Genomic DNA, 19,248 nt, shown 5'->3' with positions numbered 1-19,248 from the left:
TTACTAAGTGAGAGAAACCCATCTTAAAAGTCAACATACTGTGTAATTCCAACTATATGACATTCTAGAAAACATAAAATTATGGAAACAGTAAATAGATGCAGTGGTTGTCAGAGATGGGTGGGGGAGAGATAAATAAGTGGAACACAGAAGATTTTTACGGCAATGAACATACTCTGTATGGCACTATAATGGCTGCATGTCATTACACATTTGTCCAAACCCATAGAATGTACAATCAAGAGTGAGTCCTAATATAAACTATGGATTTTGAATAATTGTATATGTCAGTGTAGGTTAATCAATTAGAATAAATGTACCACTCAGGTGGGTGAAGTTGATAATAGGGAAGGCTATGCTATCTCAGAGGTTGTATTTTTTTGCTATGAACCTAAAACTGCTCTAAAATATAAATATAAAAGCTGCTCTATAAATATAAAATGTAATATAAATATATAATATAGATTTACACTTGATATCTAAGTCTAATTCAGTTCTTACACGGATACTTTTTCTTCATTTTATCTACTGAATTATTTATTTAGGAAATTATTATTTTTACTCTAGGGTATCTCTAGTGCTTTACTAGAACATTGGTAAGTGTTCTATTTATTATTATTTTTGTAATCAAAATGTCATCTGTCTCCTTCAGCAGCTGTTTTACTAGATGTGCATAATTATTGTATTGCTTTCTTAATTTTCTAGTTACTCAGTTCCTTTGGGCTCCTTTAAGTGGTCTTTTTGACCTTTGATAGATCACTGAGGCACAGGTCCTCTTGGCCTCTGGCAGGCCAGGGTGAGATGATCCCTCATGCAGAACTGAAAGCTACCTTCTTTAAGTAGCCAGAAATCCCCTTTCAGGATTTTCCACTCTCTGTCTTGACCTGGGGTTACTGATACTAGAGTTAGGTGTCTCCATTCTAAGAGATCCAAAATAAAATGCAGAGATGCTCCAAAACTATGACTCAGGATAGATTGGTTGAAAGTTCAGGAAAGGGGAATGATTTTCCATGAACCATACTGCTGGAATTATTTTGTCAAATATGCATAAATCACAGATTGCACCCTTCCCTCCCTCTTTCAGTCTATCATATATACACTTTCAATTGTTTCATCTGTAATAAACACAATACCCAGGGCACACCTAGATGGGGAGGACCCCAAGGTTGATTAGCAGGTCAGCTCTTTTCCTTTTTCTTCTGCTCATCACCTTCATCAGGTTACTTTAAACCTTACAAAAGAGATGCCTATAAAGGCAAGAAGAAAGGAGTGGTGAGAGATAATGGTTCTTCTCAGGTAAAAAAAAAACATTCCCTAGAAGTCCCCTTTTATCTCATTGGTCAGAACAGGGTCACATGACCACATTTGGCCACAAGGAAGCCCCAGAATAGAGTGGCTTACATTTTTAACATTTTATAATGGGAGGGAGGCAGCTTCTGCACTAAAGAAGGAGAGAAGGGAAGTTGCTGTTGTAGTAGGCGTACAAGTAGGCTTGCTGTAGTCCCAGAATGCTATTGGAGGTTAGGTCTTGAGTGGGGGAAAAAACATGTATGTTGCTACTGCAGAAATCTACTTTCCTGAATTGGATGATAGCTGCTTCCTTTGGCTTGATGCTGTGTCCATGTATGTGGGGCAGTGTTCAGGACACAGACTGTCATTTTCCCAGTATCTCTTGTCCTGCTGCTCTGACTTGGGGCTTCATTTGTATTTTGTGTGTAGAAATCCCTCCTGAGATCTAGCATACCTTTTATCAACAGTCCTAGTTTCTAGCACAGTTGCAGATTTACATCTGCTTTCGAGATTGCATAAGAATTTTATGGGGAAACTAAGGAAGGTATGGGAGGTGATGACTACTAAATCAGTCCATCTTAACCTCAATTCTGTATATTACTTTGAGAATATATTTTTCAGTGTACCAAAAGAAACCATAACTGACGGTCAAAATCCTAACTGCTCTGAAATTAATAAACAATGTAATAATAGGCTTGACTTTTTGCAATAATATTTTCCTTTCTAAAAATTTTTGCTGATTTTTCAGACTTGTGTTAAGAAAATTTCTTTAATGTTAAGTGTTTAGTATTTGCTACACTAAATCATGTGGCATAAGATGACTGTGTATGATTGGATTCTTGAAGGACATTTCCAGAGGGAACAGGAAGGCAAGTCAGGATAGTAAAGCCCAGACAAAGGAACTCTGTATGCACAAAAGTAGTGAACTGTATGAAAACAATACTAGGTGTTGAGCAAATGAGCACAATTTTACATGGTTAGAAAGAAGTTAGGAGTGCTTTGATTGTTTGACCAAGCCACAAAGAACCTTCTATTACGAATGAGGCATTTATCTTGTCGTGATGAAGTATTTGGGGGAAGGATGGGAGTAAATAGAAAAAAAATACATATACAATTATTTTCCTAATACTTAGGAAAGAAAGTGTCCTTTATAGACAGATACAATAATTTTTTTTTAATTTTTTTAACATTTATTTATTTTTGAGACAGATAGAGACAGAGCATGAGCAGGGGAGGGTCAGAGAGAGAGAGGAAGACACAGAATCCGAAACAGGCTCCAGGCTCTGAGCTGTCAGCCCAGAGCCCGATGTGGGGCTCGAACTCAGAGACCGTGAGATCATGACCCGAGCCGAAGTTGGACGCCCAACCGACTGAGCCACCCAGGCGCCCCCAGATACAATAATTTAAATAAGCCCCAGGTGTCTTATTCCCAAACATAAAACATTCTGATGTCTCGGGGCGCCTGGGTGGCTCAGTCGGTTAAATGTCCGACTTCGGCTCATGTCATGATCTCACCGTTCGTGGTTTTGAGCCCTAGGTGGGGCTCCGTGCTGACAGCGCGGAGCCGGGAGCCTGCTTCGGATTCTGTGTCTCCCTCTCTCTCTGCCCCTCCCCTGCTCGCTGTGTCTCTGTCTCTCAAAAATAAATATTAACAAAATAATTAAAAAAAAACAAAATTAAAAAAAAAAAAACAAACATCCTGACGTCTCATAGTATCTTACCACTCAAAATGTGGTCCATGAGCCAGAGGCATCTGTATCACAAGGGAGCTAGTTAAAAATGCAGAGCCTTGGGGCGCCTGGGTGGCGCAGTCGGTTAAGCGTCCGATTTCAGCCAGGTCACAATCTCGGGGTCCGTGAGTTCGAGCCCCGCGTCAGGCTCTGGGCTGATGGCTCGGAGCCTGGAGCCTGTTTCCGATTCTGTGTCTCCCTCTCTCTCTGCCCCTCCCCTGTTCATGCTCTGTCTCTCTCTGTCCCAAAAATAAATAAAAATGTTGAAAAAAAAATGATTTAAAAATGCAGAGCCTTAGGTCATACCCCAGATCCACTGAATCAGAATCTCATTCTATCAAGATCTCAGGTACATTGGCATTCGAGGAGCATTCACAGTGTTTGAAGTTGAGGATGGAGTGAAGTGAGAGGTTGAAAATTGATCATCTTATTTCATGACACTATGAGTTTTTACGTTCCATATTACTTTCAGGCTCAGCCTTATTTACTAATAGAATTGCACACATCAAAAGACTTCCATGTTCTTATTTCCACCAATGACTTTCACCTGGGGCCTGAATTTTAAATGTTAGAAGCATGTCTTTGGATTAAGTGTGAGAAGAGGTTAAAATATTAACGTGTCCCTTGAAGTAAGTAATGCCTTCTCCTATATATACATAAGGTAAGGTTTGCGCTAGTTGTGTGTGTGTGTGTGTGTGTGTGTGTGTGTATTTTAACAATCGTGAAGCAGGGCCCACGGATATTGGAATCAGAAGTTTGCATCTGGGGAAGGGGGAAATCTGAACCATGAAGCATAACTGTGGGGACCATGCCCTTGGGAGCACGGAACAGCCCTGGAAAATTGAGAGATGGGGATTCCAAACAAGAAAGTTAGGAAAGACAGCTTGGAAGCAAATTACTTAGGGTCAGTCCCAACAACCCTACCTACCTGCATAATGTATATAACTTACTCAAATAACACATTTGATTCCCTCGGCAACTCTTTCCTGAGACAAATAGCACTCCCAGTCGTTCAGCCTGAATTCCTAAAGGGTAAGCAAAGCATTAGCCTCCAGGAAAAAAAATGTCATCAAAATGGAATATCTGAAATGTTTTTTATTTAACTTTGGTTCTGTACCAGAATGAAGCTTTAAGATTACTCTTATAAATACACAAACTGAAAACAATATGTTCCAATGACACCTTGGACTATACTTATTCCTTTTCTATTTTGTAATGAACTATTTTAAGATGTTAGAAAGAAAAGCTTTATTCTTACATTTCAACTGGGAGGGATTCTGCAGCATCTACATTACAGTTTTGCTCCATGTAAATGATTTTTAACGTCTATACCTTTTTATCACTAAAAGAATGACAATTTTACTTAAATACTTCACTTATCTGAGATAGGAAATGAACCCTTCTGAGTGCTTGCTATCTGACAACGTTGGCGCGAAGATGCTTAAGATAAATACTTTAGGTGGAATAGGAACTATTTCAGAGCAATTTTTACATGAAAATCATTCTAAAGAAAATATTCTCTGAAACTTTGGAACAAACCTCCAACCCATTTCCCTTCTGCACTCACACACACAGGCAGAATCAGAAAAGGTGAGCTCAAACCTGAATTCATTCCTGCCTCTCTCTGAAGACTTAAGGAGGTTACTTAATTGACTTTTTGTTCCCCTGTCAACTGAGTGTCGGAACCTGAAAATAATTGCCTGGTATAAAAATCTATTATGAGACTTGAAAAGCAGAGAACTCCATCATTAAAAGTAAATATTTGGCTAGTCATGCAAATGTTAATTTTTTTTTTTTTTGGTACCAAAAAATGATGCTTTGCTAAGCTCATTCAAAATTATGTTTACATGTTTTGTCACATCAAGAGATGAATACTCAGAACAAGAGGACATGAGAATAATTCTTCATCTAACTTCTATTGTTCTTAATATGTATAGAAACTCATCTGAAGGTGGGTATGCTTACATTTTTTTGACCTTGTTCAGTTGATAGGAGTATATATTCTGTATATATAAAATTATTTATTTATATTTATATACTATAGAGAGAGGTATAGGAATATAGATATATATAAAAAGATATATAATGTATATGCATATGTACATACATTATATGCATGTGTATGTACATATGCATATACATTTAAGATTCTTTTCTATTTCTAATGAAGTTGAAATCTTTTTCATATATTTATTTACCATCCATAGTATTATTTTTTAAATATCTACTCATTTCCATTTTCCATACACCTATTAGTAAAATAATGGCACATTGTACTCATTAGCATATTCTCTTTATATATTATGAGTGTTACTTTTTTTTTCATACTCTCTTCAACTTCAGAAAGTAAGGTTACAGTTTTCGTTTTGTTTTATTTTTCTTTGTTTTAGTTTTAAATTATAAAAGTTTTAAATTCTTATATACCCCAAATCTTTAATTGCCCTAAATTAAAAATTGTTTCTTAAGCAATTTACTTTGAAGTGGTTGTTCAAAGTCAAATGAGTTGAAATATGATAGCAGATAGAGATCAGGAGACTCTTTGGAGGTCCTAAACTCTCCTGCTGTGTGCTCAGGAGACAGAGACATTTAAAATAAATAAATAAACAAACAACATGCTTTGTTTCCAGAGCACAGTCACTGTTCATTTTGAAATCTGAAAATAAACATCTTATCATTCCCATGCATTATTCAAACAGAAAGATAAGTGTCTGCATACATAATCAAATGGTCTGCACTGGATAAAATCTGGACTCATTTGATCAACTAGTGTAGAGCCATCTTTATAGCTTTTCACACATTTTATCAAATTGTAGATAAATTTACATATAATCACAGTTGCTGCATGAAATAGGAGAAATCTATTTTAATCATTTAATATTTCATTTTAAAAGCCATGTTTTACAGCTTTAAAATAACTATAGCCCTTTAATTAGAAATTGCCATTATTGCGCATGAATATTCAAGTGGTGTGCTATTCAAAATGTCTATTCCACTATGTCACACATATTCCATACTATTGTCTTATCTCTATATCTCCTCGACAGACAAAAACTCTTTCTTAAAATATCTTGTGATTTATTGTTAAATTTTGAAGTTAATGTTAAGACTTTTAAGATGATTTGTTTCATAGAGAAAAATTTTGAAAATCAAATAATATACATTTCAAGTAAGTTTTTTTTTTAATTTGAAAGTTGAGCTTGGTTGAGTCAGAGGTGACAGTCAAAAATATTATTGGTATATTGTGATTACTATAAAAAACTTATCTGAAACTAGGTTTCAGACTTTCTAATTTATCAAAAAAGTATTTGTTTCCTGAATTTTTATTTAATTGTAGGATTCCTCAGTGACATAGAGGCACACATGATATCAGAATTCTGTGTCCGATTGTTGTGCTTATTTTGTACGCGGCTGCCTCCTGATACGAGCTCATAGAGTTTTCAAGCTTGGGCCAGAATGCCTTTTTTTCCCAGTTCTTAGAGGGGCTGCGCATGGATATGATGAATGCTCAACCAATGTTTGATGATTACATGAATAGCTATATAAATTGATGTGGAGGGGCTCCTGGGTGGCTCAGTCGGATACATGCCCCACTTCGGCTCAAGTCATTATCTCATGGCTGACAGGTTCGAGCCCCGCGTGGGACTTTGTGCTGACAGCTCAGACCTCAGAGCCTAGAGCCTGCTTCGGATTCTGTGTTTCCCTCTCTCTCTGCCCCTCCCCCTTCCAAAGTAAATAAATGTTTAAAAATTTTTAAAAATAAATTGAAGTGGATATTTCTGAAATGCCTAAGCATAAATGTTGATTGGATGTTTCTATTTTTGTCAGATTTGATGACAGTATTAAAATTTGTGTAAGAGTTTATTCTAGGGTACCTCAGAAAGCAGTATACGTGGTTGCACACTCTTCCCCATGATGTGGACCGTAGCGATTGCAGGAGGAAGCGTTGTCAAGGACATTTATCCATATAATGTTCTTAATCAATTGAAGGTTTAGATGGGGGAACCCCCCAAATTATAGTTAAAACTAGCATTTGTGAGTGCAATCTAGAAGCTTGGAATGAGAACTCAAGAGGCATGCCGGATGGATTTCAGCTTTATTTCTTATATACAAAGATTCTCAAAATCCCTACACTGATGTTTATAACTCCAAGCTGACATGAAACTTCTGGCGCTTTAAGAGACCATTATTACTTTACTCCAAAATGTTATAATTATTTCAGACTTAGTACAAATGTTAGATCTTAAAATTGTTTAAAATTGTTTAACCCTGTTCTGTTAAAGTTTTGCAAAAGTTTTATAATAATAAGGGGAACTGCAAATTTAAATATATGCACGTTGTAAGGAAAATAATGAATATTCCTACTTATAAATGGTAACTCAGTTTCTACAAATGACATCTATAAGGATATCAATTTTCAGCAAACCAGAAGTGAAAAAGTAGAGGGTATGTTAAGTAACTTTTTGGCAGGAATGTTATGCCTATTTTTTCAAAGCCTTTTAATTATTTTAGATCTTCGGAGGAAATTTTGAAGTGATTTGTAATGTATATATTATACCACATCTTTTTTTCCCAACAGATTTACTGTTTCCTCTTCATTTTCCCCCTAGTTTCATGGTTCTTCAGGAGCCACATGTACTCCTTCAAAGAAAGAAAAACAATTTTGCCCTCTTGGTGGAAATCTGCCTGAGGCTTTGGTATTCACAGCACAGCTTGGCTTACCTTTTACTGAGCTGGGAAAAAGTCGGGAATGTTTCATCATTTTACCACTAAAACACTCCTGGTTCAAAAGTCCCGGGATCAAGGAGAGCTCCATTTTTTCTTGCTCTTCAAACAAGCAAATAAAATAGGCAGACATTATATCACAATTCACTTTGGTTTGTAAAGAGAGTCACACTGTTTTGTGGTCCCTCACTGATGACTAATTGGGTTAAACTAGGTTGTCAATGACTTTGGGTTTTATAAATGGCAAACCATAAAAAGCATTGCAAAAAATTACCTTCTGTTTTCAGGTCAATTTTTCTTCAATCCATGATCTGTGACTTTGGTGTAGATATAGAAGCAGCAGGTTTAGTATAGAGATGCTCTTAATATAGAAGGAGACACATGAGTGCCTCATTAGAATACTAATGTTTGAGAATCCTCACAGCGCTAGCAAAGTTAATGCCTGCCCTCAGGAATGAGCCTGCTGGGATGATGGCTCACTGACAAAAGACTCCATGTTGACAAAAGTGATAAAGTCAACAATATCAGATATTCACAAAAAGACTACACAAATCCAGCAAGCAACATGATTTCATTTCACTGCTCAGGAATTGTGCATATGTAGAGAGGTTAAGCTCTAAAGAAATTTGCCACAGAACATATTTTGCTTTCTTCAGCACACCTTCAAATTAAGCACAGCATACAAATTAATACACACCTTGTACTCGGGGTGTAAAGGATATCATTTACAAAAATATCACCTAAACTTTTGCACTTTATTGTGATCCTAAATTTTATAAAACTTAGCAGAAAATGCCACTAACTTGATTTCTTACAGATTCTCAGCCTGAGTTGTGGAGCCCATCCAAAGCCTTACATCCATGTGTCAGTCACGGCGACATTCCCACCCCCCGCCCCCCCAAAGTGGTGTTTCATGAGACTTTCAAAGTTCAGGGCATTTTTTCTCTGGTATTGGCTGGTATCCACTTAAACTGTATATAAGTCTGAGGATAAAAACAATTCTTTAGAAAGTTGAATGTGTAAATTGAGTTAACACAGTCTAATTCCAATAATTTGAACATTTTTTTCCTAGTCAGAATACATACAATGTATACAAATTTACCTATCTTAAAGTGGTCATAGGAGTACAAGTGATCATATTTGCTAGTGGACAAGGCCAATATTAAGACAGTGGACAATAACCAGTTTCCTTTCACACCACATTCCTCAAGTTAGCAGCTGTTAATGAGAGTGCGTTTAGGGAAAACAGTCTACAGAAAGAAGCTTGCTGTCTTATCTTCTTTTTACCTCATACAAAACTTCAGGTATGGGTAAGTTTTGGGAGAGATAGGGGAGGCAGACATAAAGGAGGACACAAAAGCATTATATGTGATTGGGGAAGGTTATAATATCATTTATTCAAATCTACATAGTCCATTGTTTTTAATACATGGCCATTTCTGTGTGTGGGGGATGGTGGGAATTATTACGTAGGATATGGAGATCCAAGCCACTTTTCCTTCCCAGGCTCATGTTGCTCAAGCAAACCCATCATCATGCACAGAATAAGTGCACCTGTAAAGGCAAACACTGAAAGCTTCACTTGTAGAGAGAAGGTCTAGAGAAGGCAACCTATAAGTAAAGGCATCTGAGCCAAGTTATACAGCTAGTTAGGAATTAGCTAGATTAAAAAAAATGAAGGTGGGGGTGCCATTGTAGGCAGTAGAAGCCACTTGGGAAAAGTACAAAAAACTGTATGAGGGAATCATGGAATATTTGATAAACTTCAAGTAATTCTCAGCCCAGTGTATGGGGTGGGAAGAAGCAAGAGCCGGAAATATGAGAGAACTTAAATGATGAGAGATTTTGTATTCCATGCTAAAGACTTCAGATTTTATCCTGAAGGTGATGGGGATCCTTTCATGATCACTTTTCGAATTTCAAGATTCCTTTGGAACAACGATGGACGCAAGAATGGAGGCAGAGAGATATGTTAGGAGGCTATAGCCGCCTTATGCACAGAGGATGATCGGGACCTCGGTTGAAGTGGCATAGTGCTGGAGACCAAGACGAGAGATGTGACTGATGAAGATTAAAGAGGTAGACTTGACAGGACATGGGGTGTGATGGCCTGTGGGGATGGGTTGTAGCTCAGTGTCTGTTAATAAGTCCAAAAGGAGAAATAGATTTTCAAAATAACATTTTGAAATCTGCTGAGTTTAGGGTTGCAGTGGGACATCCAAAAAGAAATATGCAATGAGTAGATTTTTACAGAGTATAAACCTGGTGAGAGAGATCTGCACTGGTGATAAAGTTCTTTGCACAATTGCGTTGGTACTTGAAGACATAAGAATGTATAATGCCACTTAAGGAAAGTCTGTAGAGTAGAAAGCAAATAAAATGTATAACAGAATGACATCTCTGATACTATGACATCTTTAAAAAAAGACTGTGTTTGTGCTCCTTCCTTCCCCCCCTCTTTTTGATCATTTAAATAAGTAAACATACACACAAAACTAAATGACCATGTAACTCTAGTTATTGGTAGAAATATAAATGTATAATTATTGATAATATTAATTGTTAAAATACTTACTGAATTAATATTTACTGACTAGCCACCGGTGCTGCCCTAAACGTTTTATGTGCATGATCTAATATAATACTTCATATAGACTCATGATAAGAAGTATTATAATCTCATTTTTCAGATAACAAAACCAGTTTAGAGCAGTTTAAAAAAAACTCCATAACTGGAGGTCACAGGAATAAAAGGCACAGCATAGGGAATATAGTCAATGGTACTGTAACAGCATCATGGTGACTGATGGCAGCTACGCTTGTGGGGAGCATAGTATAATACACAGACTTGTCGGACCATTATGCTGTATGCCTGGAACTAATGTAACATTCTGTGTCAACTATACTCAAATAAAAAGAATTAAGAAATTTAAAAATTTGTTCACGTTCATACAGGTAGCAGATGATGAAGCTGAGATACAGAATCTTAGTATGCCCTATTTAAACATTATTGGGGCGCCTGGATGGTTCAGTTAGTTAAGCGTCCAACTTCAGCTCAGGTCATGATCTCACGGTTCATGAGTTTGAGCCCCGCGTAGGGCTCTGTGCTGACAGCTCAGAGCCTGGAGCCTGCTTTGGATTCTGTGTCTCCCTCTCTCTCTGTTCTTCCCCCAGTCACACTCTGAATCTTTCTCTCTTTCTCAAAAATAAATACAGGTTAAAAAAAAATTAAACATTATTGCTCACCCCTTGGACAAAATTGTGAAATATGTGAAGTAGTATTTATCATCTTGCACTATTAGCTGCAGCTTCGGCAACCAACCCACTTTTCTGAAATCCGCACCACGTGCCTTGATAAATATTTTAGTTTTAAAGATAGTTTCACTTGCTGAACTCTCTCTGTTCCCATTTTGTTTCAGTAAATACTCTCTGTTATCATCTTAAGTGGTTTACAGAGGTGAAGTTAGTGTGTGTACTAATACATAAAAGGACAAAGTCTTCTTAGATCATACCTAAGCATAGAGACAAATTAAAAAAGAGGTGTTAGACCATTTATGAGTCCTTTAAAGAAAAACAAAATACTGTCGAGCCTTGAACAACATGGGTTTGAGCTTCAAGGGTTCATTTACATGTGGATATTTTTCGATAGACACAGTACAGTATGGTAAATATATTTTCTCTTCCTTATGCTTTTCTTTATAACATTTCCTTTTCTCTAGATTATTTTAAGAATATAGTATATAAGGGGCGCCTGGGTGGCTCAGTCGGTTAAGCGTCCGACTTCAGTTCAGGTCATGATCTCACGGTCCCTGAGTTCGAGCCCCGCGTCGGGCTCTGTGCTGACAGCTCAGAGCCTAGAGCCTGCTTCCGATTCTGTGTCTCCCTCTCTCTCTGCCCCTCCCCCGTTCATGCTCTTGTCTCTCTCTGTCTCAAAAATAAAACTAAAACGTTAAAAAAAAAGAAATATAGTATATAAATCATATAACATACAAAATACGTGTCAATTGACAGTTTGTCTTATTGGTAAGGATTCTGATCAACCATAAGCTATTAGCAATTGAGTTTTGAGGGAGTCAAAAGTTCTGTTTGAATTTTCAACTGCACAGGGGGTGGAAGAAAGCTTGTCAGTGCTGCTCACCTCCATGTTGTTCAAGAGCCAACTGTATAATGGAATTGAGAATAGTGTGTTACTATGGGGAGTGAGATTTGGGCGTATAAAGTTCACATTCTTAAGTAATATTTCTGTGGCTCATCTAAACCAGAAGTGTAATTTTTTTAAAAAAAATTTTAATGTTTATTTATTATTGAGAGACAGAGACAGAGCACAAGCATGGGAGGGGCAGAGAAAGAAGGAGACACAGAATCCGAATCAGGCTCCAGGCTCTGAGCTGTCAGCACAGAGCCCCACGTGGGGCCCAAACCTATAGATGGAGAGATCATGACCTGAGTGGAAGTCAGACACTCAATGACTGAGCCACCCAGGCGCCTTCAGGAGCGTAATTTTTTAAAGTACTCCCCACTGTGTGCAAGCTCTCTCTTTCAAAATAAATAAACTTAAAAAATTTTATTTTAAATATTATAGGGAAATCACTTAGGCTTGCAAAAATGACAAAAAGAATTCCCTCATCTTCTACTTAGATATTTTTTCTCAATAACGGGACAACCTATCAACGAAATTATTTTTTCCAATATAGCATGAGATCATTTTTTTACCATTATTGTCAACATTATAATAAAACAGAAATTATGTATCCCTCCTTTTATATGTTCTTCCCACAATGAAGTACAGATTGTGAGCTCAATAATGGCAGAGACTCTGTTCATTATTTTCCATTTAAATTCCTAGTGTCTATCAAATTCCTGACCCATTTTTGACTTTCGACAACTATTTGTCAAATGAATGAATTATATAGATTGCCACATTTTTAGAAAATAGTTGAAATTTCTGGTGTCTCATATTCATTCTGCTTCTGCTGCAAATTATATGTGCTCTTTGATTTATATACTAGTGTACTTCACCAAAGTAAATATAATTGCCAAAAGATATTGTGGACAGCAAGCCTCTATTGCGGTAGAACAGTATTTCTTGAGATGAATACAGTGTTTTGTAAGGAATGCTGTGGTCACTGCACTTACCTAGTTTATTCTATCAAACTGAAACATATCTGCAGAGTATCTTGACAGTTTTGGTCTCATTTATCAGTGTGCACTATAGATTTTGTTATAGTATCCTGTTGACTATTTTGCAATAATACAACTCTTCAGCAATTGTATTCTAGTACCATTTTATATTGAAAAGGTCAGGGGTTTTCTAGGCCTCAGAAATTCATGTTTTCAGCAATTTCATCTATGTACAACATGGTATAAGCACATTCTACATTGAAAATTTAGAAAAATTGTGACTATGGCTGTTGGAAGACATAACTGGAAATCCATCTTTAAATGACTTTTGTCATTTTGTCATTTTGTCATTCCTTTGTGAGGAATTGAAACCAGTTCAAAGGCGTGAAGAACATAGTAATTTTTTTTTTAATTTAAAAGTCCACTTTTGAGGTAAAGAAATCAAACATTTTTTTTTAGGACTAGTATCTAGTTTTTCATAGATATTAGACCCTCATTTTAAAAGGCTATAAGCATTTTTTTTTACTTGCCAGTCATGTAACTTGTTTTTTTCAAGGAACAATAATAGAATTTTGTCACCATAATATTTCCAGAAAAATTAATCTAATGTTGTTCAGAAGTCATTTCATTCATTTAAAGCCATGCTGGGTTATATCTCAGTTCCTGACTAAACTACTGATTATCAAACTGCTGAATGAATTGCTGTAGAAATGAAAAAGATTTTAGAAAGGGATAAATTACTATCTAAAAATTGTACTCGTAATATGTTTTATAAGATGATGATATTGCTTGTGATTTAAATATGCAAATGATATAGAAATATAACATTTAAAATATCATCCGAAACTCTACAACTGAAAATACCGTTGTTAACAATATATGAATACTAATTCTGATGTCTCTCTTAACATAGTAATAGACTGAGATTAAAAGTTAGATCTGTTTTACACCAATTGCCATTTTTCTTCCATTATTTCACAATGCCTTCACAAGGTTGAAGAAGTATATGGACTCTTACATAGCAATGTTTTGGGAGTGCAAAAATCATCATGACCTGGGAGATAGTGACTAAGAACCTGGATAATACTCCTTGTAACTGTTAAGAGACCATTCTTGCGTTTCTGCACATGTTGAGAGAGGCACTGACAACATTTTGCTCTAGACTATCTGTTAAATCATGTTTGTATAGCGAACAGCCTGGGAAGACAGTGTCTTCTTCAGCAGCAAACAAAGATTTGTTCGTTGAACAGTGTAATAAGCATAATATATCCCTCTAGGGATATATTTCCCTCTAAGGCAAAGTTTGGGCAGATTTTCTTGCAGCAATTATAAAAAATGGGACTTCCTAAGCTTGGGGTACCTCAGTTGTGACACAAACCCAGTGCATGCACAGCATGTAACTGGGCCACCCAACTCTGCCATGGAACTCACAGGGCAGGAGATATGACCAGACAGCTAAGATGTTAGCTTTAAGTTCAATTTTTTTCTTGGTGTGTGCACATCTTGATCACTGTTCTTTCTGACTCAGAAGATAAACTTTCTCTGCTAGTTTGCTAAAACCTTAGTACTTCTATATATTTGTATGTGTGTCTGTGTGTGTGCGTTTACAAGAGGTGCCCTTTCCTTAAAAAGTTGTTATAATATTGACGTGAGGGCCATATGGCCTTCCAGTTTTTGGATGACATTGAGAAGTGCAATGCAATTTGCAAACAAAATGGCATACATCCTGGAGCAATTAAACTAATTCTTTTTTAATGACTAAGAATGCTATGTCCAAATTCCAAACCATTGCTTCAAAATTGATCATTAACCAGTACACCCAGTTAAATAATGTATAACAAAGGAAGAAGGTAAGAAGTGAATTTTTATATTGTAGGCTAAGGAAACAAATTTTATCAGGTCCTCATTTATATTAATACAATGTTTTCTCCCCTGGTAAAGGCAATGAATGGGAATACTTTTTAAAAATATTGAACTCTATTATGTGTGTTTTTAAAAATGAGATAGCTAAGCATGCAGTGACATGGAAAGACTTCCAGGATACAGCAGGTTAAAAAAGCAGATCAGAGAATAATTACATAAATTGCCTACTGTGCAAGAAAGATTAAAATGTATGTATATTAAATATTCTGTTTTTGGTGCTTTTTTAACTTTAGAGATTTTTGTTTGTATATGAAATTCCAAAATCTAGCCAGAATATGTCTAATTTGTCTCTTGATTTTTGCCTAGAAAATGATAAGCCCCTTTATTCCACATATGGAGGTCTTGTTTTCAGGTTAGGAATGTTTCCTTCTGTCTTTGATTTTTCACTTAATCAACAGAGTGTAGTGGGCAATGGGAAAGCAGGAAATGAATAACACAAATCTGTTTTAGAGTTTTACTGTAATAATTGCTAACATTTATTGAGGGTTCTCTATGTGCCAGGTTGTTAGAATTAAACCTTGTTATATCCTCACACCAAGTATTCTAAGTATCCACATTTTACAGATCAGTAAGTTGAGGCACAGAGATGTTCAGTAACTTGTTTCAGGTGTCTTAACTTGGCAAACACACAGCCATGGTTTGAACCTAGGAGCTTTGACTTCAGTGCACATTACAATTAAGTATTTACCTGAATGAGAACTTCCTTGTAGCTGCCCTATGTGATCTTGTGCCTTTCTCAGGAACACTGCATGTGGGGCCTCTATTTCCTATTTCCCAAATTTTTCATTCTTTCTCTCCATTGCTTTTTTAGGGGAGGATGGACAGTATCTTTTTCTCTTTAACTTTAGAGGGTATAAATTAATTTATCATTCACATTGTTGATTCACCTCTTTCTCAGGAAAAAAAAAAGAAATTTCTGAGAAAAAGTGTCAATTCTGCTGTTATTGCCTCTAGAGTGGATTTACAGTATAGTGTTGTTCTTGTTCTTAGTGAAGATTTTTCTTATCTCATCTCTCTCTCTTTTTATTGCTTTTAATCTCATAATTGGGCTCCATTATTATAAAGCAAGCTATGGTTAGTTATACATAGTATATCTAGGGGTCAACTGATTATACTCCTGCTAGAATAACTAGGAATCTTTCTCTGAATGTCAGAAAGCAACAAGGTCTGAACAAAAAGTCTTTTGGGTGGGGGAGGGCGTATTGTAAGATCAACAAAGCACATACACACGTTTACATAAGAACTCTTACCACTTGTAACCATGTTCAAATGCTATAACCTCTCTTTATATTAGATATTTCCTTGTGTTTCAGTTTTCCAGAAGCAGATACATGAGATCAATATAACCGGAAATATATTTTAAGTTATTCCTTAAATTTCTGTCAGCATTATTGAATGTAGTCAAATTAACGTATGATGGACAAACTGGCTCTATTGCATTCTATAATTATTGCTGTCAGGATACTTCCAGCTAGAGATGGAATTGTTTTTGCATTTATCATTCTCTGTTCTTGCTTATGTATTTGTCAGTGCAGCTGTGATTCATTTATTTTATAATACTGCAGCTAATCGTGTATGGGCTATTTGATCAAAAACAACATTTTAACAAGACCAAAATAGCCAAGGCAAGGAAAAAGTGTAGTTATATAACAATGTTAGAACTTTTTTTGGAAGCAGCATTGAAAAAGATTATTCATTTGTATAGTTCTGAAAGCCAAATAATAATTATGTGGCATTGTTCTCTTGTCCATATTGTCCAAATCTGGGTTGGTAAGCCAGGAAGAGAAAAGTGAATTATCCCTCATTATCTTGTTTGATTTGGCCCTTTAAATGGTCAATATTGCTAAATTACCCTTTGGGTGGAAAGAAATTAGATTGTATCATATGCCACTAAAGGTCTATTTTCATGGTTGGATGTTTTTGAATTCATGAGGCTCGGAATGCCATGCTAAAGTAAAGATAATTATGAATGCAATTATTAGTCATTTATGCCATTAACATAACATACAAATGGATCATTTGCTCAGAATTTGTAAGGCACTTACAAACACTGGGATAAAAAAAAAAAAAAAAACAAAACTCCAGGATCTAAAGTAAACTTGATTTGAGACAATAAGAATTAAGGTATATACTCCTGACAATTTTTGTTCCAAATATATTTTAATTAAGATAACTGCTATTTCTTATGCTTTTGTGAAGGACCATCAAATCTGGGTCTAAGAAACTTTGAATAATGATCCTATAGTTTAAGCCCAGTTCTGTATGAGTGACAAGTGCAATGAAGTCAGCATTGATGGGCACTTGGATAAATTTGGGGGGATTAAAGAAATCTTCCTTGTAGCTACTTCTATTATGTTCTAACAAAAGTGGTTTGATTTGATAAAATGAACACTCTGCTGGGATAGTCCTTGTTTTGATCCTACCAAGCAGGTTTTCCCAGTATCATCCTCTGTAACAACACACTCCAACATTTACTTTGGGGAAGTATTCCTCCCTTGTTCCTGTGGTCCTAATGGGGCTCTCAAGGACAGTACCCTTCCTGCTGGGCCTGAGATTGCGGTTCAGTTTAGCCAAAAGACAGAGAAGTGGTCGGTCATGAAATTGATCATCTATCCCCAGCTGGGCCAATCATATTGCTGAGTCATTTTGCACATAGTAATTGAAGCCAGATGAAGCATGTGACCCAAACCAAGATGAAGGACAGTTGAAGTCCTCCGGAATACATTTCTGAGTTAGAGATGGTGAAATAGTGTTACCTATAGCTGAATCAATAAGGAGCAAAAATGGCTTAAAGTCAGTGGAGTTATATGTCTTATAACAGAGAAACAAGTAATGGTCATGGAGGTGGGGCTGGGCATGGTAAGCAGTGAGAGGAGAGTGAGATCATTTTTTTCTGACTCTATCATTCCCTGGAGTTCCTGAGGCTAACTGCATCCTTAGACATCTTAACTTCAAAAACCAGTACATTCCTTTTATTTAAGTGCTTTTGAATTGTATTAATGTTATAATTAATTGAATAACATCACAAATTACTGAAAGCAACCTGACTAATACAAAAATTGATTTGCTATAGAACAGGAAATAGAATATTTATTTTGACATCTGATATTTCCTATATTGCTGAAGTAATTTGTAGTGATTTAGTGTTCAATTTCCTAGGCAATATGGAGATACCATATAGCGAAATACATAACTAGCAGGGGGAAAAAGGAAGTAATGGTAGCAAGGCATTCTAAGTAGTAAAGTTATATATAAACATATGAACAATTGTATTAGTATGTTTGTATATTAGTACATTTAAAAATGTCAAAATGCTTCAGAGAGTGGGCTGCATTATATTGAAGATAAAGATAAAGCAAGTAATAAGTTCACCAATGAAAGGTAAACAATATTGATGTTCAACAGTAGCATATCTATCAAAATGAAAGTCACTAACATTTATTGAATGTTTCTCAGGTGTTTTCACATATGTAATATTGTTTTAGCCTCACATCAACACTGTGAGGAATTTAGTATCCTCACTTTATAGGAAAGAGGTTTCTGTGAGAACAAGTAATTTTGCCCACCATCATATAGCCAGTGGTTCTTAAACCATACCACCAGCCTCTGATAAGAAATAATCATCCAATTGTTGAGTTTGCGGGTGCTTAATTTGGAGAAATTTTGGACATCGTGCAACATATGCAATTTATTGAAAAAATAAAGTGAATTTCATTTGAAAACACAGTACACAGCATATATAAAGATTGATCTGAATTTTGGGTAAGAGAAGAACCTGAGTATTTGTTTTAGGAAAAATAATGATTTTTGAATACACAAACATAAAAATTTCAGGTGATCAAAAATATCAAGTACAAAAATTGATACTTTTTTAAAGCTAGGACAAATGCTTAGTATAATTAAAATACAAAGAGTTCATATAAATCAGAAAAAATAATTCAATAGCAAAAGGAGCAAAGACATGAAAAGGTAATTCAAAAAAGTATGTTAAACATATATAAAACCAGGTTACCTAATTAGTTACTATAAATGCATATTAAAATAATGAGATGCCAGTTTTTAATATACCAAAATGAAAAATATTTTTAAAATGAAATATTCCACCAAATTACTCATAAACGGTACCTATGGAGCAACAGCTTTCCAACACTGTTAATGGGAGTATAAACTAGAACCACACTTGTATAGGATAGCTTATACAGTATGTATCAACAACCTTAAAAATGTGCCACATCCTTTCACATGGTAAATTTGGGGGGACAAGTTTATTAATAAGTTAATCAATGATTAAAAGTATCCCAAGACTTATATCAAACAAATGCTCTTCACAATGGTAGCTGTCATGAAAAAAAAATTGACATAAATTCACCATCTATCTATAAATGAATAATGGAATGGTACTTAACCATTAACTACTTTATAATAATTAAGTGGTACATTCACTAATAAGGTGTAAAAAAAT

Source organism: Prionailurus viverrinus, chromosome B1 (assembly GCF_022837055.1).
Source record: "Prionailurus viverrinus isolate Anna chromosome B1, UM_Priviv_1.0, whole genome shotgun sequence".
In the NCBI taxonomy this organism is placed as follows: domain Eukaryota; kingdom Metazoa; phylum Chordata; class Mammalia; order Carnivora; family Felidae; genus Prionailurus; species Prionailurus viverrinus.
Note: the sequence above shows the minus strand (reverse complement) of the source record.